Below are 27,401 nucleotides of genomic sequence, written 5' to 3' on the forward strand. Positions count from 1 at the left end.
CTTTCCTGAGTTACGCATGACACAGGTACTATTTCAGAGAATATCACCTTGGAGATCTTTCCCTTCAACTTGCAGCATAGTTCTTTAAATTGATTCTTAAGGAGCCTCCACCTTCCATGTATTCTGTCATTGGTTTCAACATGAACCAAGATAGCTGGGTCATGCCCAGCCCCTCCCAGTAATTATCAACCCAGTTCACCACATGCCGAATCCTGGCACCAGGGAGACCGCAACCTATTCGGTTGAGGTGATCCTGGCGACAAATTATTTTATCAGTCCTTCTGATCATAGAATCCCCTACTACCACCAACTGTCTAGGCCATCCTGCACTACCCTCACCACCCCTCCCAGATGGTCTGCCCTCTCGGCTGTTAGGGATAGCAGTGACAACCAGGGCTGCCACCCCTGAGCTTGCCACTCCCACATCTTCACCCAACTTGGCAAATCTGTTTGGGTGCTCAAACCCAGGGCTGGCCTTCCTTTTCTGTGAGCTCCTACCACTCCCTCTCGCTACAGTAACCCATCTTCCTACCTGATAACCCTGAGTAGCCTCTCCACCTCCCACATCAATCCCATTAGCTACCTGCTCAGAGTTCAGAAGACCCCTTTCAAGGTTGTCGTTTCTGCCCAGTGTTGCATCTTGCTCCTCCAGATCTCTAATGTGAGCTTCCAGAAGGGCAACCCGCTCACATCTGTTGCAGCGGTATCCATCGTGGAGCTGTTGCTCCATTGTTGCATACATGCAGCATACTGTGCAGTGCACAAAACCTTCACCCCTGCTAGTGCTCATTATCCCAGTTACAATATTACACAGGTCTGCAAAAAAATGTTGTTTATTCCACATAATCTTTGTTTTTTGGTGCGCTGAATCCGAAAATGACCTCCATTTTGTCATAGGACATCATGTTTCCTGACAATTTATGTAACTATGTTAAATAAGGCAATACCTCAAAATAAATGGAAATAGACTTATAAAATTAAAGTTTTATTACAATTTTTCATGAAAATCCTTTTTTGAACTGAAATGAGCTCACCTACACACACTAAACTCGATTCTTTTTCCCTGTGAGGCTCCTCTTGGTGCATTTACGCTTGTGAGTAGCATCTGGAATGTCTTTTTGAAGCATCCAATAGTAGTCTGCCATCATTGTAATGCTCCATTTTCCCTGGTATCTCCTTTCCATCTCTTTAATGGCTTGGTGGAATAGTTCACCTTGTTCCTCACTCACAGCTCCCAAATTTTCAGGAAAGTAGTCAAGGTGGGACTAGAGGAAATGCACTTTCAAACTCATCAGGCAACCTAAAGCTTAAAATGCTTTCAGCATTCGTCCGACGATCTTTTTGTAGTGAGGATCTTTGTTATTGCCGTAAATATTTCTGTACGACTTCTTTTGGTATTGACAAACTCTTGATCAACTATATGCCTTCTAATGTCTGGTCTGACGAACACACCTTCCTTCAATTTTGCCTCAGACAGGTCTGGAAACTTGGTGACCAAGTATTTGAAGCATTCTCCATCTCTTGGAAGTGATTTTACGAATTGCTTCATCAATCCCAATTTTATGTGGAGAGGTGGTAGAAGAACTTTATGGGAAGGTACCAAAGTTTCTCGGAGGGCATTTTTTTCACTGACTGTTAGCACCCTCGGCTGCCAACTCTTCTTGGTCCAGTGATTTTTTCGGTCTCGACTGTCCCATAAACACAGAAAACAAGGGTATTTGGTATCCCACCCACTGGATTCTTCAGGAAAGATTAACCCCTTCTACCATTAGAAGCACAGACTCAGGGCTGAGGCTTACACATACAGCATGCTACTGAGTATCCCAGTAGTCAGAATGTCACTCAGAGCAGCACTTGTATTCACGCCCTTTGCAGGGGGGAGGGGCAGAGATTGTTTACCTGCAAATAAAAACAAAGGGCCAGAAGAGAACTAGGGAAATGAGGAAATAGAATTTTTTTTCCCTTAAATGGACTTAAGTTAATTAATTAATAGTAATTTGGACTTTAACATCCATCCCTAGCGGTATGATTATTTCAGATTTTTGGTGCTGAAAGCGGTACCATTTTTTTGCATGGAAATATGTATTTTTTTTATTGTAGGCCTGTAATTTAGGAATAACTCACTGAAATCTGTCCGAACAAGAGTCTAGTAAACATTCCGGGTAGGATAAAACTTGAAACACGAAATCATAAATTATAATTTAATAAATAATCATAAAAAATAACAATATAATAATAATAAATTTAATTCATTAATATAATCAAACCAAAAACACTGAAATTTGAAATATAGCGCCAAGTTAGCACATCGCTGAGCAAAGTTGCAGAATCGTTTTCAGTGTCTGATGACGAATTTCCCCACGAATCATCATTCAATTCTGCAAGTGGTTCTGATTTACTATCGCTGTTCTCTAGCCAGTCTAAAACCGATTTTGACATAAAGGGACACTTTTTGGACGCCATGGACTTTTCTAAGTTTCCAGGCAGAAAGAACAGTCAAAATGCAGGCAGGGCATAGGACAAAGCAGTAGGGACAAAATGTATGTGAAATGCTTTGATACAGTAATGTTTTACTATGTAATAATCGTTTTAAAAAAAATTTCATTTTTTAAAATTTTCAAATTTGCTGCCGGTTCCGGCGCCCGTACATCCCAACGTCACAGGGACCGGAACACGGAAGCCGGATGCCGGTATCGGCCGGAGAAGATGGTCGGGGACGCTGCAGGGGACGCATCGTGGGAACGAAGGACAAGGTGAGCACTGCAGGGAATCCCTGTGCAACGCTGCATGGTAAGCCTGAGTGTAGCTCGGGGTTACCGCTTTTGGTACTGAAACTCTACCCCGAGCTACACTCGGCAATATCGCTAGGGAGGTAAAATTTGGTTAAAAACCCATAATATAAAAAAAATACCAAAAATTAAAAAAATTTTGCTAAATTTGAAGACAATTTTGCATTTTGTGGCAAATCATGACATCTAGGAGTTTTTTCAATATTTTATTTGTTTTCAGCACACCAAAATACATGGAAATTTGATGAAAATAATCAAATAGCTTTTTAGTCGCAGACCTGTGTTATTATTGCTAACAGGAAATATCAGTTCTCATTTACAGGTTAGAAGACTCCTGTTTCCAACTCCAGTTTTTTAACTCCATTTAATCAATGGTCCACCATATGAAAGGTGCAGAAAGCAAAATAAAGGCAAGCTCAGAGTGAGCGCCACAGAAAGTTTTATATAGTATCTGTAGCACCTATGACCAATTAACCCCTCCCCTTAATCAGCAGACTGAAGGAAGGAAAGGAAAGGAAAAACAATGCTATTTAGAAAAAGTGATTTAAAAAAGTAAAAGCTACTAGCAAGACCCCAAAGAAGAAAATAAAATAAATACAAGCATCAGCAATCAACAGCAGTCAAAAGCAAAACTGTTTTTCACTTTCCACTCAAATCTCCAACTCTTTTTTGCTTCCAGCTAGCAAAATGTGCCAGACAAGCACACTGTAAATGTGTCATAAACGTGTCAACATTCTATACTGTATGCCTGTACTTCCAGATCAGTGACTCAACATTTTGACACAAATACATGAACATGACATTATTGGCAGCCTCAATAAATTTTCTCATGACTGGTTTATTTCTTAAACAAAAATAGGAACAGAATTAGAAAATTTTACAAGTTTAAATTCTTACATAATAAAATCAGCTAATGCTAATAAAATGATTGGCAAGATATATTTTTCTAAACCACACTACTGCACATAGTGGCACATTGTCATCCTTTTAGCTTCTGGTATATTTTATTTACAGTAAATACTAATCAGTCCTCCTACAGAACACAGAAGAGTGCAGCAGAAATATTTGGGCCATCAATTGATTAAAAGGCTAGTACCTGGGTTTAAAATGTTCCTTTTTTCCCCACTGATTCTTAGTTGCAGCACCATGTATTCTTTACAAATGTATATATAGGCACTAGCAGAGTAAATAAGTATTGAAATGTTTCTGCTGTTTTTCTAATATGTGGAGCTTATGTGCTTTTTAAGAAAACAAAAAATAAATGAACATTAGAGAATATACAGCAAATTAGAATGCTCACTTGGAACATCATTGTCTCCATTTCTTTTAGACAGTCCCTTTTACAAATGAAGTAGCTGAAAAAACTTTACAGTTTAAAGATTTCTTGATGCTTCCAGATTTAAGAACTAGTTTTCTCTTATTTCATCTGTTAAACAGCAAAATGCAGTAAAAAAAAGGTCCCCATGCTGCATTTTATACTGTACCGTTTGTGTCATGATTAAATTCAAACAATTTCTTCCATCTCCATTCATTGAGCATAAAAAACATCTCTCATAGGTAGCCACTGGTTGTTGACACATGCTTTAAACTCTTTCCTAAAAATAAAAAGGAGGAATTAAATAATTATTTGTGCCATATTTGCAACATAAAGTATGTTTTAAGTAAACAAAAATGAAAAAAAAAAACATAAAAATATTATTTCATTTTTTCAAAATACCAGTCATTATCATACAACATCTGTAAGCTCTACTTTCACTCTGCCACATGTTACTAGTAGATTTATATAGGACTGCAGCACTGTCTCATTGCTGTTTGGTCTACAGCATTAGTGTGTGTGTCTATCCTGATTCCTGTGTTTGACCTTTGATCTTGACCAGGCTTGCTCCTGACTTTGCTTATCTGCTACCTGCTCTGATCTTGGATTGTTCTCCTGATTCTGCTTCTGCTTTCTGTCTTTGACTGATCTGCCTCCACCGTTGCTGACACTGGCCTGTGCCCCGACGTCTCTCTTGCCCGCTATCTATGCTTGGTCTGCCCGTTTGCTACCGACGCGGCTTGTCTGACCCTGTGTCCTGCTCATCCAGCCTGCTAAAGCTCCTTAGTCTAGCACGCTCTCATCCGGCTCATCTGTTTGCTGCCAGCCCATCTGCTACCTGTGCCATCTGCCTGCTGACAGCCTGCTTGCTACCAGCCTGCCCTGCAGTGCCTTCTGCCTGCTGCCAGCCTGTCTGCTACCAGTCTGCCTTGCTTTGGCATCTGCCTGCTGCCAGCTGCTCTGTTTCCTGATGTCCTTCCAGCAGGATGTTGCTACTACCCACTCAGACCACTGGATTGATCTGGCACTCTTACCTTGCCATGCTCTCGTGGTTACTGTTCCACTATCAGTGGCCCCTTAGCTGGAGCTGTATGAGAGGTCTTCCTCTGCACGCCTGGCTCACTAACCAGGTACGTGACAACATTTGCCTCTCTCCAGTCAGATCCCATCTCTGGTACCCATACATATTTTTTTCCCAGTGATATGCTACCCTTCAGCACACACATGGCATGCAGTAACCACAATCCACCACAGAAATCACATATTAAAGATTGCCCAACATGCACATTGGTTGTTCCACAGCAAGATCCCACCCCAAGCTTACACACACACACTGCTCTTTCCCCAGTGAGATCCCATCTCCAACACACACACATTGTTTCTCAGTGAGATCCCACCCCCAGTACACACACTGGTATTTTCCCAGTGAGATCACACCCACAGCACACAGATTTGTCTTTCCCTAGTGAGCTCCCGCCCCAGCATACACATTGGTCATTTTTCTGGGAGATTCCATGCCCCAGCAAACAGATTTATCTTTCTCTAGTGCAGTGCTTCTCAAATAATGGGGCGCGCAGGGGTGGGCAGAGGGCTGCAGTCTCTTACCTGGCTCCCACGACGATCCATCCAGGAAGCGCTGCTCCTTCCGTCACTCCGGCCACTCCCTCACTCCTGCCGCTTGGCTCCGCGTCCTCACCGGTGATTGGCCGCCAGAACTGTAGCTCAGGAAAAGTACACAGGCGGCCAATCACGGGCGAGGAGGCGGAGCCGAGCAGACCCGCGAAAATCGAGCGAGGGAAAAGCCGGTAAGTGTGCAGTGCAGAGGTGCTGCTGCAACCACATATGCTGGCTGCAGCAGCACCATACTGCAACAGGGGTCAGCAAGTGTCATTGGTGTCAGTGGGAGGAATAGTGCCGCATCATTGGTGTCACTGATACTAATGATGGGGCATTATTCCTCCCACTGACACCAACGATGGGGCACTATTCCTTCCACTGATACCAATGATGGGGCACTATTCCTCCCACTGGCACCAACGATGGGGCACTATTCCTCCCACTGATACCAACGATGGGGCATTATTCCTCCCACTGATACCAACGATGGGGCACTATTCCTCCCACTGACACCAACGATGGGGCACTATTCCTCCCACTGACACCAACGATGGGGCACTATTCCTCCCACTGATACTAATGATGGGGCATTATTCCTCCCACTGATACCAATGATGGGGCACTATTCCTCCCACTGATACTAATGATGTGGCATTATTCCTCCCACTGACACCAACGATGGGGCACTATTCCTACTTATAACAATTTTATAGACAAATGATACTATTTACAGTCGCGCGGGGGGGGGGGCGCAAAATGTTTTCTTCTTCCTAGGGGCGGGCATGACAGAAAATAATTGAGAAGCACTGCTCTAGTGGGATACCACATTCCCCACCCCCATGCAAAATTTAGTGGTTCAGTGGCATCCTCCTCTTTGCAAATACAGGGGTTTTTTTTGTCTATCACACCATAACCCTTTAGGTTATACTGTACTTTCTCACTTGTCCTTCTGTACAGAAGCTGTTGTTTTCATGCACTGCACTGGTGTTGACCAACAAGCCAAAAACAGCTACAGTATGTGCAATTTGGATTAAATGTGTTTTGATATTGGGTTGTATTTGTGCTGTCAACAAGCACTTCTGGCTATACAATTGATTTAAAATGGAACTGCACTGCATCGAAGCACCACAAACCAAAAATGCTTTTTAATTCATTGTTAATATTCAAAGCAAACTCCATCCATGTCTCCATGCTTTTTTTTGCTGAGAAATCATTTTGAAAAACACCCCCTAGCATTTCTGGCAGTGGCCATCTTGAGTAGGGCAGATGATTTATGTAGCATTTACTTCCTGGAATCCATCTGCACTTAGCTCAGGCATTGACTGAGCTGGAAACCCTCCTTCCCCTCCTGAAGACTCCTGAGGTGTGTGAAATAATTTGCCTAGGCATGGAAACCAGGAAGTAACTGAAGAAATGTAAAAAAAAAAAAAAAGAAAAAAAAGTATAAAACAAGTAAATATAATATTCTTTCCTATCCATTTACTAATGCTAGCAGCATAAAGATTAAAAATAGTCAATGTTGATTGAGAGAGTGAAGTTCCATTTTAAGTATCATAAAAAAGAGTGATTTTCGTTGTTCCACCAACTATCCTAAAGTTACCATTTCTCTTATTTTTGGGATTTGTGATGGAATGAGACATAAAAACCTTGAGGGTATTTGTCAATTCTGTTACACTGCAAAGCAGGTTTAAACAGGAACATAATTATGATATTTTGACATCTTCAGTGTTAATTATATTACAGACCTGTGCAAATCTGCCACTGTTAACTGCAAGGGCATAACTGCACGGGGCCCCATAGCAAAATTTTGACGGGGGTTCCTGGTGACATCCTTAGTATTATTGTTCTTAACATAAAGTACAGCATGTCTATAGTACACTATTAGGGACCAGAGCTTTGGATTAAGGTGTAGTAGTGCTAATAATGACCATCACGCTATTTTATATTAAGTTAGAAATTGCCAACATCCCTCACAACAATACCATCTACCAAAAGATTCCCCCAACTGCGGGAGTTTTTTTGGCAGATACTATCTTATATTATAATGTAAATGTGCACACAATTGCTATATAATGCTAATACAAACATTTTGGGCAGAATGCCAGATTCTGGCCTTGTTGGTGGTTAACAGGGTTGGAAAAACTGGATAACGGGCTATTGAGTGGTCAACATCTCCATCCAAGAAAATGATCCCTGCACCAATTGGTTTTTTTTTAAGTGCTCTGCATATTATGGGGCATACTAGAAATGGAACTGATTGCCACAAGTCACAGCAACAAGGTGTACAGGTTTATCATAAGATCCAGAGGTTTACCGTCATACGTAAAAGGTCCTGGGGTTCAGTCTTGTACTTATTTTATCATTTGTCATTTGTTTCCTGTGGTCACGTGTGTTGCATCAGTTTGCCTATCACAGTCGGGTATCAACACTTGCTATAGTATTTTATAGATAACTGGCAAACCATTCTTTATATTATACCGTTGTGTAGTGCCCTCCTAGGTAGCTATGGGGAAGCTAGACTCCAGTGGTTAGAGTGCACTGATGAGCACTGACACAAGGCACTGATAGACACTGACAGGTGGCACTGCTGGGGCTACACTGATGATCAGGGCACACTGATCATCAGTGCCCTGATGATCAGTGTACATGTCCCCTCCGTGGAATGCAGATTGACAGCTCGAGAGGAGAGAGGAGGGGTTGAGTAGCAGCCTGGGTGCAATAGCCAGAGAGGGGTCAATTTGTGGTCAGGGCTGAGAGGCTCTGCAGGCCACTGTGAGAGCACAGTGCATGGTGGTGCTTGGCGGACTTACGTTCGACTCAGGCATCAAGAACATCTTTAAGGGGATTTAGCCATGGACGTAACCGTGTGGCATAATTGGCCAAAGTCACCAATCATGGCTCACAGCTAAGTCAGCGCCCCACACTATATAAGGCTTACACAGCAGCCTTGTGTAGTGTGTTGCCGGAGTTTAGTGGTTAGTGAGTGGTGTGTTAGGAGTATAGTTTAGTGTAGTGCAGTGGTGTCAGTGAAGTGTCAGTGTATTTTACAGCACTTCTGCGTCACCACTGTTCCCAATTTTTTTTTCAGCATCAGGTTCTGTTGCTGTATCATTAGTGTTCCTCCTGTGTCACAGGTGTTCCTGCTTCTGTGTAAGTTAGTGGTTTCACTTTTTCGTTTTTGTTTTAATTTTTTTTTTTAAATTTAATTAATTAATTATTTTTTGCCACAGCAGCAGCTGTAAAAATATTTAGGGCATAATTGCTGTTCATCCTTAGTCAGCAGTGGTTCCCTTTTTTTTCTGAATTTCTTTTTATAATGTCATTTATTTATTTTTTTTGCCACAACAGCAGCAAAAATATTGTGGGCATAACTGCTGTTGCCCCTTCTGAATCGCAGGTGGTACTCCTTTTGCATCAGCAGTGGTTCCCTTTTTTTTCCTGGCTTTTTGAATTTTTTATTATTTTTTTCAGCAGCAGCAAAACAATTTTCTCCATAATTGTTATTCCTCCTTCTGTGTCGCAGGTGTTCTTCCTTCTGCATCAACAGTGGAGTTTTTTTTTTTTGTCTCTTAATTTTTTTACATTTATCTTATTTTAATTTTTTTGTAGCAGTAAAAACAATCTCCATAATTGTTGCACCCCCTATTATCTTTATTAAAAAAACAATAAAATGGTTTATAGTGCACCAAGCACAAATATATTGCACCCAAGCACAAAATTCCCATCCCACACTCTAAAATACGTTATAAAAATCCCTGAAAAAATCAGAGAGGCAGACACTCATAGGCAGCTAAAATAAGGACAAGCAGCCTCTGTGTCCACAGTGAAAAGTGGTGGTTGTGGACATGGTGCATCCTCTGCAGGCAGGGAACATTTTTTTTTCAGTGCTGGCAGTGTTATTGAGCCACAACATGTAGCAGTGGTGGTGGAGTGGATGACTAAGCCATCCTCATTCTCAGTCACCCAGGCTCATACTAGTTCACTTTCCACTGCAGTTTCCAAAGCAGCCTATTCCACAAGCTCCTTGTCCACAGCTACTCATGCATGCATGGAGGAGGCACCTGAATTATTCGAGCATAGGCCCTGATTTATTAAAGTGGATAGGCGCATTTCCGTAGGCTAAAGTCTACTTTTCATTGGAATCCATCTGCTTTTAGACGGCAAAGACATTTACTAAAGAAAGCGTCTAACAAATAAACACGAAAGCAAATTTACTAATGGCCACAATACAGGATCTGTCCTAGAAGCACGTCTAACAGAATGAAAAATCACTGTAGAAACGTTCACATTGAAATTTGCTTTCCCATATATCTGGACTTCACTTTAAAGAATATTACTTTTCCAAAAATGTTTTCAATGGGTAAAAAATTGTTTTTTTTAGGGAATTCATGACAGTCAAGAACTAGACGCTTTTCCAATGCTATGCAGGGATAGAAATGAGCATGTGCAGGAGACAATTTAGCCCTCTGCCGTGGGCGCTTTCTTTTTAGATGCTGTTTAATAGTAAATCTCTGTGTGGAGTCCTCTGCAAGACGACACTCAATTGCGTCTACTGTGTTTAACAAACAGCACTATTTGTAGCTAGGCATATCTTTATGTATTCTAATTTGATTTTCTTAGTTCTATTGATTCTATTTTTGTTTCTTATCCTTTATAATGATTTTATGTAATGGTTTTACATATTTCGAAGATCTAGATAATTTTTATATTTTGACAGCTGAATCTAAAAATAAAGGTCGTCAATTAAAAAAAATAATTAAAAAAAAAAAACGTCGTGGCGTCCCTCTTCCCATCCATACCAAGCCCTTTGGGTCTGGAACTGATTTAGAGGGGAAGTCCCACGCCAAAATTAAAAAATATATATATATATATGGTGTGGGACCCCACGACTTTATTTTTTGTTTTTGTTTTTTAAAGGTCAGGAAAGGGGGGAGGGGGATGAGTTAGCCCCCCCAAACCATACCAGGCCACATGCCCTCAACATGGGTGGTGCTTTGGAGCAGGGGGGGCTTCCCTCCCCCAAACCACCTTGTCTCCATGTTGATGGGGACAAGGGCCTCTTCCCTGCAATCCTGGGCTGTGGTTGTGGGGGTCTGCGGGCAGGAGGTTTATCAGAATCTGGAAGCCCCCTTTAACAAGCGGGTCCCCCAGATTCCACCCCCCCAGTTGAATGAGTATGGGGTACATGTTACCCCTACTCATTCACAAAAACAACAAATATTTTTGAAATTTGTGTCGCGCTCCACTAGTAACCAATTAATATTAATTATGTAAGTGTATTATTATCCTTATGTGAACAAATCTCTTAAATAATAACTATACCCTGTTCCAAATTATTATGCAAATTCTATTTAAGTGTCACAAAGATTTAATATTTTGTTTTTGTCTCAGGGCTCTTTGGATCACTGAAAACAATCTTGGACACCATAATTAGATTGGCAGGTGAGCCCAATTTAAGGAAAAACTACTAAAGGAGGGTGTTCCACATTATTAAGCAGAGCACCATTTTCAAGCAATATGGCGAAGAAAAAGGATCTCTCTGCTGCCGAAAAGAGTGAAATGGGTCAATGCCTTGGACGAGGTATGAAAACCATTAGATATTTCACGAAAACTTAAGCGTGATCATCGCACTATTAAGAGATTTGTGGCTGATTCAGAGCACAGACGGGTTTGTGCAGATAAAGGCACATTGAGGAAGATTTCTGCCAGATCCATGCATCGGATCAAGAGAGCAGCTGCTAAAATACCATTACATAGCAGCAAACAGATATTTGAAGCTGCTGGTGCCTCTGGAGTCCCACGGACATCAAGCTGTAGAGTCCTCCAGAGTCTTGCAACTGTGCATAAACCTTCTATTCGGCCACCAATAACCAATGCTCACAAGCAGGAACGGCTGCATTGGGCTGAAAAATACATGAAGACTAATTTTCAAACAGTCCTGCTCACTGATGAGTGCCGTGCAACCCTGGATGGTCCAGATGGATGGAGTAGTGGATGGTTGGTGGACGGCCACCCTGTTCCAACAAGGCTGTGACATCAGCAAGGCGGTGGTGGAGTCATATTTTGGGCAGGAATCATGGGAACAGAGCTGGTCAGCCCCTTTAGGGGCCCCGAAGGTGTAAAGATGACCTCTGCAAAGTATGTGGAGTTTATGACTGACCACTTTCTTCCCTGGTACAGAAGGAAGAACTATGCTTTCCGTAATAAAATCATTTTCATGCATGACAATGCACCATGTCATGCTGCAAAGAATACCTCTGCATCAATGGCTGCTATGGGGATAAAAGGAGAGAAAGTCATGGTGTGGCCTCCATCCTCCCCTGACTACAATCCTATTGAGAACCTTTGGAGCATCCTCAAGCAAAAGATCTATGAGTATGGGAGGCAGTTTACATCCAAACAGCAGCTCTGGGAGGCTATTCTGACATCTTGCAAACAAATTCAAGCAGAAACCTTCCAAAAACTCACAAGTTTAATGGATGCAAGACTTGTGAAGCTGCTATCAAATAAGGGGTCCTATGTTAAAATGTAACGTGACCTATTAAAATGTTTAAAAAGTTAAAATGTTGGTAAAAGTTTGATTGAAATAGCTTTTGATTTCAGTAAATATGCTGCAAATGCAACAAATGACAATTTTTAGTTCTTTACAACCTATAAAGTGTTTTGAAACTTACTGTGCGTAATAATTTGGAACAGTGCATTGTAAGTTTATGTTTAAAAAAAATACTGTTCTCATTAGGAGGTTTGTTAAAAAAAATTTGAATTGTACTCTTAATAGTTGATAACATGAGAATTATGCTAACTGTTATTTACATCAATTATTTAGGTTTAATGAGAAAAATATCATTTGCATAATAATTTGGAACAGGGTGTATATATATCACATCGTGATCCTCCAAAGAAAAAGAAAAATTACCATGAACCATTAATTCTTGTGCAATCTTAACCACCTCCCACCCGCCATATAGTCCAATGACGGGCGCAAGGTGGTTCTCTCGTTCTGGGAGGACGTCATATGACGTCCTCCCATTCTCACCTCACATGCGCGGCTTTGGGAGCGCGTGACGATCGGCGGTGCGCTGTGTCCCTTGGACACAGCAGATCACCAATCCACGGAAAGAGCCGAAGATGTCGGCTCGGTCATGTGATCAGCTGTGTCCAATCACAGCTGATCACATGTAAACAGGGAAATGCTGGCTATCGGCATTTCTCTCCTCTCGAGTTGTCACACTGACAGCTCGAGAGAAGAGGAGAGCCGGTGATCGGCTTTCCGTGGAGGGGACATGTACACTGATGATCAGTGTGCCCTGATGATCAGTGTGGCCCCAGAAGTGCCACCTGTCAGTGCTCATCAGTGCCAGTGCCCATCAGTGCCACGTGCCAGTGCCCATCAGTGCCACATTAATGCCACATATCAGTAATCGGCATTCCGCGGAGGGGACATGTACACTGGACATCAGGGCACTGATGATCAGTGTAGCCCCAGCAGTGCCACCTGTCAGTGTCCATCAGTGCCTTGTGTCAGTGCTAAGCAGTGCCACGTGCCAGTGCCCATCAGTGCCACATCAATGCCATATATCAGTGCCTACCAGTGCACATCAATGCCACATATCAGTGCCCATCTGAGCAGCCTTTCAGTGTCACCCACCAGTGCTGCCAATCAGTGCCACCTATCAGTGCCAGTCAGTGCCGCCGCCTAACGTGCCAGACAGTGCCGCCTAACAGTGCCATATATCAGTGCCATATATCAGTGCTGCCTTTCAGTGCCCATCAGTGATGCCTGTCAATACCTATAAGTGCCACCTACCAGTGCCCATCAGTGCCACCTATCAGTGCCCATCACTGCAGCCTCATTAGCGCATATCAGTGAAGGAGAAAAATCACTTATTTACAAAGTTTTATAACAAAAACTTAGAAAAAACTTCTTTTTTTTGAAAATTTTCAGTGGTTTTTAGTTTGTTTAAGAAAAAATAAAAAACTCATAGTTGATTAAATACCACCAAAATAAAGCTCTGTCACAAAAAAATGATAGGAATTTCATATGGGTACAGTGTTGCATGACCACGCAATTGTCAAAGTGTGACAGTGTTGAAAGCTGGAAATTGGCCTGGGCAGGAAGGGGGTATAAGTGCCCTGTAGGCTTGTGGTTAAAGCAACAAAAATTATATAATTAAATATATAAAATATAATTAAATTAAATCTTCTACACCTTATTTTTTGACCAAACCATTAAGTAAGGTCAAAAACAGCTTGTGTCCTTTTAAATGGACTTGTGGGTGATTTTCAGGCTGTATCCTTATCCCAGATGGATGGATGGATAGAGGAGTGTAGTGATATGCTTTTATCCACAAGGGGTCTTGATGTCATCCAGAGCCCTGATTTCCTGGATTATAGTCGATGGATGGATTTCTCCCTCTCTTCTCCAGGGGGTCTTTCCACTTCCTCTCCTTATTTCTCCATATGTGTTGGTAGCATGTAACCAAAAAATCAAATATAGTGCCTTATCTCCTTTTAAAATATTTATTTAGGCTTCAAACATTGCACTCACATTTAAAAACATTTAAAACCGCTTTGTCATGTATTATGATATCCTTTGTATGATCTCCACACTTCCTATACTCGCCGTGTAGTACTCCTTTAAGCGTCGTGAACTCAGATCCCCTCCCCTACGCATTACGCCACTGGGTCATGTGGCTTCATAGGACGGCACAACGCTCATTGACTTTTATAGGGCATTCAGGCGCCATTTTTCCGTAGTCCGCATGCCTCTTGTTTCAACCTTGGGGTTGGAACACAGGTTGCCAAGCATGCGTGTACTCGGGACAGGACATCTGCATTCCCCATTCTAACACTAGCGGTGTTTTATGACAAAACTAATTTCTTGAAGGGCCAGGAACCACCTATTCACTCTCCTATTGGTTTCTTTGTTTTGTGCCATCCACTTTAAGGGAGTATGATCGGTTACCAGTTCAAACTGTCTTCCCAAGAGATAGTACCGGAGAGAATGTAGAGCCCACTTTATTGCTAAGCATTCTTTCTCAATGGTGCCATAATTCTCTTCATGGGGCTTTAATTTCCTGCTGAGGTAAATGACGGGGTGTTCTTCCCCCTTGAGCTGAGACAACACAACTCCTAACCCAACATCTGAGGCATCGGTCTGGACCACAATGTCCCTCGAAAAATCCTGGGAGTACAACACTGGCTGTCTACATAACGCCCGTTTTAAGGCCTCAAAAGCTGCTTCTGCTTCAGGGGTCCATTTGACCATGACAGACTGCTTCCCTTTTGTCAAATTGGTCAGGGGAGCAGCCTGTGAAGCAAAATGAGGAATAAACCGCCGGTAATAACCAGCAATTCCCAAACAATGCTCGTACCTGCTTCTTGTTGGTGCAGCAAGGCCAGCTTTGTATAGCTTCAGCTTTCTTGACCTGGGGCTTTATCAGACCTCTCCCAATGGTATATCCCAGATACTTGGCTTCCTCTAGCCCAATGGTACATTTGTTTGGATTGGCTGTAAACCCTGCTTTCCAGATCTCTAATACTGACTGGACTTTCGGTAAATGTGAGTCCCAGTCTTCACTATGGATGACCACATCATATAAGTATGCTGCAGCATAGGCTCTATGGGGCCGGAGGGTCTTATCCATCACCCCTTGAAATGTGGCAGGAGCATTCTGCAACCCAAATGGCATCCTCCAATACTAGAAAGAACCCTCTCAAGTTACAAAGTCTTTTCCTTGGACGATTCTGAAAGAGGAATCTGCCAATACCCTTTGGTCAGGTCCAGTGTTGTCATATACCGGGCTGTCCCTAGACGATCAATCAGTTCGTCTATACAGGGCATGGGATAGGTGTCAAACTTAGCGACTTTATTCAGTTGGCAAAAGTCATTACAAAACCGCCAACTTCCATCTGGTTTGGGCACTAGCACAATAGGACTGGACCAATCACTGTTTGACTCCTCTACAACCCCCAGTTCAAGCATATTTTTTATTTCTTGGCAAATTGCCTCTTGCTGAGCTTCTGGAATACGATAGGGTTTTAACTTGACCCTTTCCCCTGGAGAGGTAATAATGTCATGCTCAATCCCGGACACCCACCCAGGGAATGCTGAGAATTTTTCTTTGTTGTTGAGCACAAACTCTCTAGCTTCCTGTTGCTGCGTTTTTGATAGAGTCCCCGCTACCCCTACCTCTGGGACTTCCAAGGTAGGCGGAGCAGGAATCAGGGAAATTTCAGCGACCAAGGATTCCCTATCCTTCCAGGGTTTTAGCAAATTCACATGGTACACCTGCTCAGGTTTTCGCCTTCCTGGTTGGCTAATTTTATAATTCACGTCCCCTATTTTTTCTAACACTTCATATGGGCCCTGCTATTTGGCCAGGAATTTACTTTCAACCATGGGGACCAACACCCTATCACCAGGTGAAAGAACGGATCCAAGCTCCACGGTTGTAAATTCTTTGTTGAGTCAATTGGGTTTGAGCCATATGTTCCTTCACAATATGCATTACTTGTGTAATTCTATCTTGCATTTGGGCCACATGTTCAATTACACTTCTATGAGGGGAACTCTCACTCTACCATGTTTCCCTCGCAATGTCCAATAGCTCCCGTGGGTGTCTCCCATACAACAACTCAAAGGGAGAGAACCCTGTGGACAATTGGGGAACCTCTCGGATCGCAAACATTAAATACGGTAGTAGACAATCCCAATTTTTCCCGTCTTTATCAACCACCTTCTTCAGCATTTGTTTTAAAGTTTTGTTAAACCTTTCTACTAACCCATCTGTCTGAGGGTGATACACTGAAGTACAGAGTTTGGTCACCTTCAGAAGTTTACACAGTTCTTTAGTTACCCTAGACATAAAACGGGGTGCCCTGATTGGTTAGTACCTCCTTGGGAAGGCCTACACGGCTGAAGACCTGAAATAACTCTTTGGCAATGGTTTTGTCAAAGGTTTTTTGGAGAGGAATTGCCTCTGGGTAACTGTTGGCATAGTCCATTATCACCAAGATGTGTTGGTGCCCCCTAGCACACTTTAGCAAGGGGCCAACCAAATCTATGGCAATCATTTCAAAAGGGACCTCAATGATGGGCAGAGGAACCAAAGGACTGCAAAAATGTGGCATTGGGGCTGAAATCTGACACACTGGACAGGAAGAGCAGTACATTTCCACTTCCTTATTGACCCCAGGGCAATAGAACCTCTGTACGATTCTGTCTCGGGTCTTTTCAGCTCCTAAATGTCCCCCTAGAATGTGCCCATGGGCCAGCTCTAAGACCAATTTGCGCTAAGATTTAGGCCCCACCAGTTGTTCTATGGTTTCCTCCACCCTCTGTGACACCAAGTATAATAGTTCTCTTTCTATGATAAAGTACGGGAGGGCAATCCTCTCGTCAGGATTCACCAATTCCCCCTCTATTTTTACTACATTCTCTCGGGCCCATAGTAATGTGGGGTCCTTCAGTTGTTCAGTGGCAAAATGTTCCCTGTGTACTTCTAAGGCAAACAGTAGGGGTGGCTGTTCCACTTCTGAGGTTGTAGGCTCCTCCCTAGGCCCTGTTTCCCCTGCTAATACTGACAAAGGAAATTCAGGTGAATCCTCACCCTCAGAGGATTCCCTATGAGAACCTTCAGGCTCTGAGGGATCGTTCAATGGGAAATCTGGGCCATTCCAGAGCTCCCAGAATTTTGGGAAATACCTTCCCACAATGGCGTCATGGGGTAGTTGGGGAACCAGACCCATCTGATGGCACAGGTTACCCAGGGAGGTCTCAAAGGACACTGTTGCCACAGGATACTCTCGAGTGTCCCCATGAACGCAAATGACTGCCAGTTTTCTAGGGTGCAAGGTTTTTCCCCTTACCAGTTCAGTTTTGACTAAGGTAACCAAGCTACCTGAATCCAACAATATCACAACATTTCTACCATCAATACATATTTTGCATAAAAGCTTCTCATTTTCCTTTACAGCAGTGCAAGTAATAGTTGCAAATAGGGACCGCTGTCTCTCTGTAAGAAAGTCACAGTGCATTGGTTCATCCGTACTTGGGCAATCTGCTGCTACATGACCCTCTTCCCAGCAGCAGTAACAGATTATCTGTCTGCTCACCTCTGGCGGGTTTGACCTTCCAGGCTTCCCGCGCCAGATATTGCAAACAGTCCCAAAAGTACCTTTCGTTCCCCCTTTTCCATTCTCTCCACCCCCATCCCTTGGTGCAATCTTACCCATAGCCAGGGATGGTCTGGTTTTGGGGTGAAAAGTCTGTGAGTCCTTGAGGGAAGACGTTAGATTTTCAGTTGCTAGGTACCTCTCCACAAGGTCCACAAGCTTGTCTGCTGTTTCCGGATCTCTATGACTCACCCATTTCTGCTGCAAAGTAGTAGGAAGAGACCTCAGAAACTTGTCCATAACCACTCTTCCCACAATATTTGGTCCAGACAGTGTATCTGGCTGCAACCATTTCCTGGTCAAATGAATAAGGTCATACATTTGGATCGGGGTGGTTTTCACAGTCGATAACTCCAGTTGTGTACCCTATGAGCCCAGACAGCCAGGGTTACGCCCAGCCGTGCCAAAATTTCCATTTTTAAATGATCATAGTTCTTGGCTTCCTCAGGCTCATGGTCAAAATAAGCCTTTTGAGACTCGCCAGATAGTAGGCGGGCCACTAGGCCAGCCCACTGCTCTTTAGGCCAACATTCATTTTCAGCTGTCCTTTCAAACATGGTCAGAAACATCTCAGGGTCCTCATCTGCAGTCATCTTTGGCAGCAGGTGACTTACACGAAAAGATGGTAGTAGAATCACTCCCAGCCTCAGTCTGCTGCCTCTGCTGAAGCGGTTTCATGATGGCCGCAATTTGCTGTTGGTGTATCTGTTCCTGCCGTTCCAACGATTCCCTATGGTGGGCCTCCACCTGTTCCAGGGCTTGCTGTTGGACTGCAAGGCTCTGAAGCAAACTTGCATTTGTTTGCTGCCTTTTTGCATTTGCTTGCTGCTGATTTGCATTTGCCAAAGCAAGCTGTCTCAGAATCTCTTCCATGCTGGCCTTACTTCACCTGCCCCGCAAACCTCCACCATATGTGAGGGATTAGCCCAGTAGTGGGTTGTGCTTGACCCCCTGGATGGATCAGAGCAACGTGAAAGAGGCTTAGCACAACAGCAGGATCTTAGTGAATAAAGTGGTGCTTTATTTACAAGTCTGGAGAACACACGGTACATATAGTCAAAACAGCAAAAAAAATACAAACAGAAAATAAAGCCTTGCCACACTGGGCGTCTAACTGCAAACACAGGTTCCTATCTAGCTGTCTGAATACATCCTACCACTGCTCAGACACAGTGGCCCTGATTTACTATTGTGCCTAGGCACATTTCCGTGTGCTAACGTCTACTTTTTAATAGCGAGCGTCTACTTTTACACTGCAAAGAGATTTACTAACGAAAGCCTCAACAAGTAGACGCCAAATCGAATTTACTAATGAGACACAGCCCAGGAATCAGACTCAAAAAGTAGACTTGCTAAGAGGCACGTCTAACGCCATGAAAAATCACTGCAGAGACATGTTCACATTGAAATTTGCTTTGCCAAATATCAGGAATTCACTTTAAACAATATCTGCCATTTCAAAAATTTTTTAAAATGTAAAAAAAATAGTTTTTTTAAAGCAAGTCGACACAGTGAAGAACTAGACGCTTTTGTAGTGTCTTTGGCCGATATAAATGTGCATGTGCAGAACACATTTTAGACGTCTTCCGCGGGTGCTTTCTTTTTAGCCGCTGTTCAAAAGTAAATCTCAGTGTGGAGTCTGACAGACGGCACTCAATCACGTCTAATGTGTTTAACAAACAGCACTATTTGCAGCCAGGCATATCTTTATGTATTCTAATTTGATTTCCTTAGTTCTATTGATTCTATTTTTGTTTCTTATCCTTTATAATTATTTCTGTAATGATTTTACTTATTTTGAAGGTCTATTTAATATTTATTTTGACAGCTGAATGTAAAAATAAAGGTCTGCAATTAAAAAAAAAAAAACTGCGTGGGGTCCTCCCTCCCATCCATACCAAGCCCTTCGGGTCTGGTATGGATAGTAAGGGGTAACTCCACGCCAAAATTAAAGAAAAAACAGCGTGGGGTTCCCCCCAAAATCCATACCAGACCCTTATCTGAGCATGCAGCCTGGCAGGTCAGGAAAGGGGGGGGGGGTGAGCAAGCGCCCCCCCCTCCTGAACCATACCAGGCCACATGCCCTCAACATGGGGGGGTGCTTTGGGGCAGGGGGGGCTCCCCCCCAAAGTACCTTGTCCCCATGTTGATGGGGACAAGGGCCTCTTCCCCACAACCCTGGCCGGTGGTTGTGGGGGTCTGCGGGTGGGGGACTTATCAGAATCTGGAAGCCCCCTTTAACAAGGGGGCCCCCAGATCACAGGCCCCCCCCTACGTGAATGAGTATGCGGTACACGGTACCACTACTCATTCTCAAAAAAAGCAAAAGTGTAGTGTAAAAAACCACAGTACAGGGTCTTTGACAAGTCCCCCGAAGTAGATCCAATGTCAATCATGGTGTCACGACCCAAAAAAAGGAAAAAAAATTCCACTCTCGACGGAGGCTAAAAGCCTTATGCAGTCAGCAAGGGTGACAGCTCCTTAATAGGTAAGGGGCGGGGCCAGCCGGGGACATCATCCGAGTGACCCCGCCTCATTGATGTCACATGGGGTGGGATCACATGCTTGATGTCCCCGGCTGGCCCCGCCCCTTACCTATTTAAGAGCTGACAGCGAGACTCGCTGCATAAGGCTGGTAGCCTCCATCAAGAGCGTAACTTTTTTTTTTTCTTTTTTCGGGTCGCCGCCTTGACACCGTGATTGACATTGGATCTACTTCGGGGGACATTGTTTTATTAAAGGACTTGTCAAAGACCCTGTACTGTGTTTTTTTTACACTACACTTTTGCTTTTTTTGTGAATTAGTAGCGGTACCGTGTACCGCATACTCATTCACGTAGGGGGGGGACGGGATCTGGGGGCCCACTTGTTAAAAGGGGCTTCCATATTCTGATAAGCCCCCCACCCGCAGACCTCCACAACCACTGGCCAGGGTTGTGGGGAAGAGGCCCCCTGCCCCAAAGCACCCCCCCATGTTGAGGGCATGTGACCTGGTATGGTTCAGGAGGGGGGCGCTCGCTTGGTAACCAATATTTCACATGGATATGAATGGAGCCTATAGTGGACAAGAGGGTGCGACTTGGCCTACGATTTGCAAGTCGCCTAGCATGCAAATCGCATGCCAAATTGCACCCGATGTGACTGGTGGCCACCCCGGTCACATCAAAGCGGATATTGAAGTGGTGTGACTTACACTACGGTCACATCATGTGACTTCCAGTGAAGTCACATCATTTCAAAGTTGGGGGACATGCCGATTTGAAGTGCGATTTGCAACTCATCTGACACAGATTTCTCTGCAAATCGCATGAAAAGTAGTGTATTCATTACTTGAGAAATTGTTGCGGCTCCAACCAAGTTTGAACCACACCAATATGAAAGCTCTAATAGCGGTCACATTGAGTGTGACTTGCAAATCGTATGCCAAGTCGCACCCTATTGTGTGCTATTAGAGCAGTCACATGGGTGTGTTTCCGACACTGATTTCTAGAGTAGTACATGTACTACTTTTGTGGCGATTTGCATAGATATCTGTGTCAGATGTCTTGCAAATTGCAAGGAAACCGGCATCTTCATTGTACATCGCACAATTTCTAAATCGGCTTTGATGTGACCGGGGTGTAAGGTCTTTTTATGTTTGATTTCCTGAGTGTTTTTCTGATTTATGGGAAATGCCACATACTAGCAAAAGTGAATTGACATTTTCAGTATTGCATGCGAGATGTGGTCATGTGACTGCCTTAACTCATGCGATAATCTGGAGTGAACTTTGCCCATAGGGCCAAGAAATATTTCCAATAGGGTTCCCTTTCACATTCCTGTTCAATGTTCTGTTGTATGCTGCACAGGTACACTTCACTGTGGATTTCTTTCTGACTCTGATTTGTGGCCTGTATACCCAAGGTTAATGCAGGTGGGAAGAGAATTAATCAGGTAATCAGGTGTAAATACTTTCTCTGACCAAATGAATGACAGTGGTGGGTGTGACCTACCTTATATAAAGAGATGCAGTAGTGGGTGATTTTTTCCTTGTACAGGCCACATTATTTTCTGCAAGTCCTTGTCTGTGGTTTGGGGAGGAAGAGATATTGTGGTTGCCCCAGGCTACACTCACACTGTGTTTTGATGTGGGCTGTAAATGTTTTGCATGTTCTTCCTTCTGAGGTGTGTTTGTGTGTTCTTGTACAATGATTGTGTGTTTATTATCTTTGCATTGTAATCCTAACACATGTCAATTGCTCTGCTCTTCCAAGTTTGCTTTATTTAGAATGAAATGCAATTTTCAGACAAACCTGATGAGAAATGTATGTGTGGGGGATTTGGGGAGGTGGGAGGTGTGTTATTTTGGCACGTATGTATTTTTATATTGATATTTTGATCTGCAGCTTGTTTTGTGAAGAAGCCTAAGTGATTCATATTAAGCGTTTGTTTCCTGGTGTACCTGTGAAAGCACAGTTCATTAGAAGTATAATCTTTTAGATTGTAAGCTCTTATGAGCCGGACCGTTCTATTTTAGCAACATCAATCCTGGGTTTTTTTTTGTTTTCTTCACCAAGAAATTGAATGTATATTTGTTGTTTCTGTCAGGAATGGAGTTGCCAATAGTGGTGGGACTCACCTGCCTTGTGGGTTGCAGTACCAGGACTGGCCAGCGGGTGCTCTCAGCAACCAGAGGCTCACTCCTGCAGTCAGCCAAAACACCTGAGGCTGATTGCAGAAGGTGCATATAAGGAATGGCCAGGCCTGTGATCAGGGCCTTGGTGTATGTTTTCCCCAAGAGCCCCTGTACCTGCATCCTGTCTGCTTCCTGTCTGATCCTGCTTGATCCCTGACTCTGATTGAACTCCGCCTGTCCTGACCTCTGCTATTCCTGACCACTCTCCAGTCTGCTCCTTTGTACCTTGTCTGCCTGATTGTTCCTGACCCGGCCCGTCTGACTACGCTCTGCCTGCTCCTTTGTACCTTGCCTGCCCGTTTGCTACAGACCTGGCCTGCCCGACTACGCTTAGTATTGTTCTTTTGTTATCTGTTGGGGGTTTTGGTTTGGTTTGTTTGCACTGTGTTTATGTTTAGTCTTGCACTGCGTTTATGTATTGTTTAGTCTTAAATAAATTATATTGTTTATACTATATCTGAAGCCTGCGTTTCCCTGTGTCAGTCCACACACCTCTGGTCATACCCGGAGCCCTGACAGTTGCTGTCCAAATAAATGTGGAATGTGTATTTGATCAATAAACATTTGGACTATGTATTTTTTGGCTAAATGGTTAGCACTTCCGCCTGGGAGTACTAGGGTTGTTGGTTCGAATCCCAGCCATAGCACCTCAGGCCTGGAGTTTGCATGTTCGCCCTGTGCCTGTGTGGGTTTCCTCCGACACTCTAAAGACATGCTGGTAGGTTAATTGGATCCTGTCAAAATTGGCCCTAATATATGTATGAATGTAAGTTAGGGACCTTAGATTGTATGCCCCTTGAGGGTTAGGGACTGATGTGAATGTAATAAAAATATATATATATAAGTGCTGTGTAAATTGACATAAATATAAGTACCTGAAATAAATGTACTAGCACCCCTAACACTTACTGTTACTAGCTATATAATATGCCCAAATCTTCCTTGTTAGTTTGGACATACTTGTATATGTGCACTCTAACAAACCAAAAGCCCCCTATTGCACCCCAAGACCATGTTATGAACTGGCCATGTTCAATGTGCAGTTAGCTATTCTTTTTCTACAATCCTCGTGTAATATTAATTTTTAATATCTAAACTTTAATTCGGTCTTTAGTAGTTCTGATATATGCCTGGCAGAGAATACCCTCTTAATTGGATGTGAATGCGAGGTTTTGAACAATAGTGGTCACAGATGTGAATTATTTGTGTCTGAGCTAAGGTAATCAGTAGAGGTTTAAATTCATGTTTTTCTTAAGCCTAGTCTATGTAACGTACACCATATTTTGAATTCTTATAATGAGTCTGAGAGTTTAAATTGTACTCATAAATCATGTATTCAGACAGTTGTATGTAACATAAGAACTTCAGAGACCTCTTTCATAGTCTGCATGTCAATCATGATAATGACTTGGTGGTTTGAATAAGTAACACATGTTTCAGTTAGGCTGGGAGTGACTAAGGGAGTGTTTAAGGAGCCCGAGAATTTGAAACAAAGGTTAATGGGAGGACTTAATTTCTCATGCATTTTAAGTATGCAGCTTTTCAAGGAACGAGAGGCAGTTGCTTCTTAGCTACTCTACACTTCACTTTATTCAGACATACCTACACTTCAGACACTTACACAAAGAATAGCACATGGCATGCTTGAACAAAGGACAAAGGAAGCACATGGTCATTTCTTAAGCTAGGCCAAAAACTTCTATCTAAGCTATTCAAAGGAACTACATTTTCTTCTAATATCCAAGGAACAAGCAACTTATATTCTTTATTTTTATTTCATTTTAAGCTACATATATCTGAATTTACTGTTTTTATTGACTTTGTATTTTTTGGTGTGTGATCAAATAAAGTCACACTGCTTATACTGAACTGGCTTCCATAAGGATTTCTTCCCACAACCATCTACAAGAACCTAGAAATACTAATAGAGTTTTTTCATAACTCTGGAAATCTAACACCGCGTAACAGTATAATCGCCAATGTCATATACACAGTACAGCTGCAAGCATACATTCACCAATGCCAAATTCACAATAGAACTGCAAACATATATTTGCGAATATTATATACAAAATGGAGCCGCATGTAAAATTGCTATGGTGCACAAATAAACGCTAAGAAGGCTGTTGGAGGAGGCGCTAGAGCAGCTGTCATACCGGAAATACGTCATGACGTTGGCGGAAGGACGTTTGCACACACCCGGAAGTGGTAGTGGGGAGTGTTAGTGGATGGGAATGTAGTTAAGAGAGTTTAGTGGTAATTTGCAAGTCTAGTTTTTAGTTTTGTGAATTGTTCTTTTGTGGAATTCCAGACAACATCGGGACATGGCGAGATTGCTGTTCCCCACCAAGGAGCTGATCCTCATTTGCCAGGGAAACATTACTAATAATTGTTGTATTTTCAGTTGAAAACATGTCCAATTCCTAGATCCATTGAGGTACATAGCAGAGGTTCAAGGTTCTTCCTAACTATACAGGTGGCACAGACACAAGCATACACCCAGGGCCACTGTTAGATAACACGGGGCCCCGTACAGCATACCTGACAGCCCCCCAACACCAGAGAAATTATCCAAATTATATTTATGGTACACATACACTAAAAACATTATTAATGGACATAATCTCAACCATATTCCTGTGAAATCTAAATGATAAAACTGTACTGAGTTCATAAATAAAGCTGTGTGTGTAATTGAGGTCTTGGGGCTCATGGGTGCTGTGGCCTGTAGAGTGGGAATCAGTGGTTTGTTTTTGTGGCTATCTCCATTTGCAGGCAACCTATGTCACACAATGGAAATGCTGCAGGTCATAATTTGACAAGCATATGGGTGCAGGTGTACAGCCCTGAACACAGACAGTGAGCATTCAGGACCACTTCCCCACGCCTTCACACCTGTCAGATTAAAACCTGTGTTCATACAGCTGCTGTGTACCCATAGTGTAACAGGTGGTGGCTCCAGCCACATGAACAACCCACTCATTCATGCTGTACAGGCCAGAGGACCTGTGTGAATATCGCATTTTTTACTTTTTTTTCCCTCAGCTCATTAATTTCAATGGGCTGCCTAAGGTGTGGGTACATGCAAAAATACTGCAGGCATATTATTTTAAAAGTGTGTTGCACCTAACCGCACAGTAGTGTGGTGCCATGCGTTTTGGTGGCTGTGAATGCATCTGTGTTTACTAGGCGTGTGGAAGTGCAAGTAAGTTTTCATCATGGTACCTTTGCACATCTGCAGAGGGCATTGCATTTCTTTGCTGTGCTGGAAAAAAACATGCTCTTGCATGTGTTTCTGCACCACAAATGGTGTGAACAAGTCCTAAGGGCCAGTTCACACTATAGAAACACAGTCTAGATGTGTTCCAGATTTGTGTTTGCATGCACTTTTTTGATGCATGTTTAGCATGTTCCAGAGCATTTTGGATGCGTTTTTATGCATTCCAGTTAATTTTATTCCCCTCTCTTTTTCTTAAATTTACTTAGGGACATGTGCGTTTTAGTGCATTCCTGGGCGTTTTACCGCATTCCAGTACAGTTCTATGCATAAACAATGCAGCCTGTTCGACTTTTTTTGGCAGCACCTGCAACACACTGGAACTGCAAGCGCTGATGTGAGCTATGACATTGACAACCATATAACCTTCTTTCTGTGCGTTTTGGATGCAAAAAAAGCAACTGAAACACATGTAGTGTGAACTGGCCCTAAAGGTTATTATAGGTCAGGGAATGGGACTGACCAGGAATTGTGAATTCAATCAGACTAGTGGTGAGATACAATCAGGAATCATATAATAATGCGAGATCTGAGCTGGAGGTGATAGGAAATGAGACACATTAACAAGATCAGTAAATAAATAGTTAAATACAAAGAGTGGGGCAGTGTTACATAGATTTGCAGATGGAACAGGTGATGACGAGGGGGGGTCAAGTTATATGACCATTTGGAAACTCGGGCACTGCCCGAGGGCCCGGGGTCAGTAGGGGGCCCCATGAGATGCCCCTGGTACCTTTTTCATAGGCTTTTTTGAGTTTGGGAAAGGACACAGAGGCCCCATGATCCCCTATTGCCCGGGGGCCCCATGAGTTGTCAGTCCGCCCCTGATAAGGAGAGAAGTTTAAGAGTTTGTTCACACTTGACTTTATCTCTAACTCTTGCCAAAGGTCCTATAGCATTTGACAGTTGTTTGGGAAGCGTTTTTAACGCTCCTCAAATGCTCCCCAAACGCCCTATGTGCAGTTGTGAGGCATGTGATGAGCATTTACCAAGTGTTAAAAACTGCACCATAAATGCCTGTAATGAAGTTAAATGATATTGACGCCCTGAAAATGCCTCGCAACCACACCGCAAATGTCTGCCAGGCATTTAAGGAGAGGTACCATAGACTTGAATGGGAGGCTTCAACTCTTCCTGACTCAACAAAAGGCGTCAGTTTTGCCATGACACAATGCTAACGTTTCAGTGTGAACAGCACTGTGTGCTGCCATGTGTAGAATTTTCATAAGTGTTTGAGAAGCGTAAAAAACGCTCCCCAAATGCCTGTCTGATGCCTGCTGACAAAGCTAGTGTGAAGGTAGCCTTAGAGAAGATAAAAAAAAGTTGTAATGAAAAATAAACAGAAGGAAAATTGAAAGTTTTAAACTTGCCAGGAGAACAGGACGCAGGTAAGATTCACTCCCTTTCCACTTTCTAGTCAGTAGCCAAAATCTTAATTGATTGATCGATATTCCTGGCACTGACAGAACCCTGGAAATTGATCTCCATATTTTGGGCATTCACAAATGTCAAGGAGCTTACAATCTAATGCAGGCCATAGATGGGTCAAAA

The 27,401-nt window shown here is 43.0% G+C and overlaps 1 pseudogene across 1 annotated transcript in view; it reads right to left on the reverse strand.

Moving 5' to 3' along the window:
- Positions 1 to 3,607: 3,607 nt before the first annotated feature.
- Positions 3,608 to 27,401, reverse strand: part of LOC149456929 (transmembrane protein 238-like) — a 166,897-nt pseudogene continuing 143,103 nt past the window's right edge. Inside the window, exon 2 of the transcript XR_016313778.1 lies at positions 3,608 to 4,384. The product of XR_016313778.1 is annotated as a transmembrane protein 238-like (transcript). The remainder of the gene's footprint in view (positions 4,385 to 27,401) is intronic.

Source organism: Staurois parvus, unplaced genomic scaffold (assembly GCF_062004578.1).
Source record: "Staurois parvus isolate SC_StPar_1 unplaced genomic scaffold, SC_StPar_1.0 ptg000341l, whole genome shotgun sequence".
NCBI classification, from domain to species: Eukaryota; Metazoa; Chordata; class Amphibia; order Anura; family Ranidae; genus Staurois; species Staurois parvus.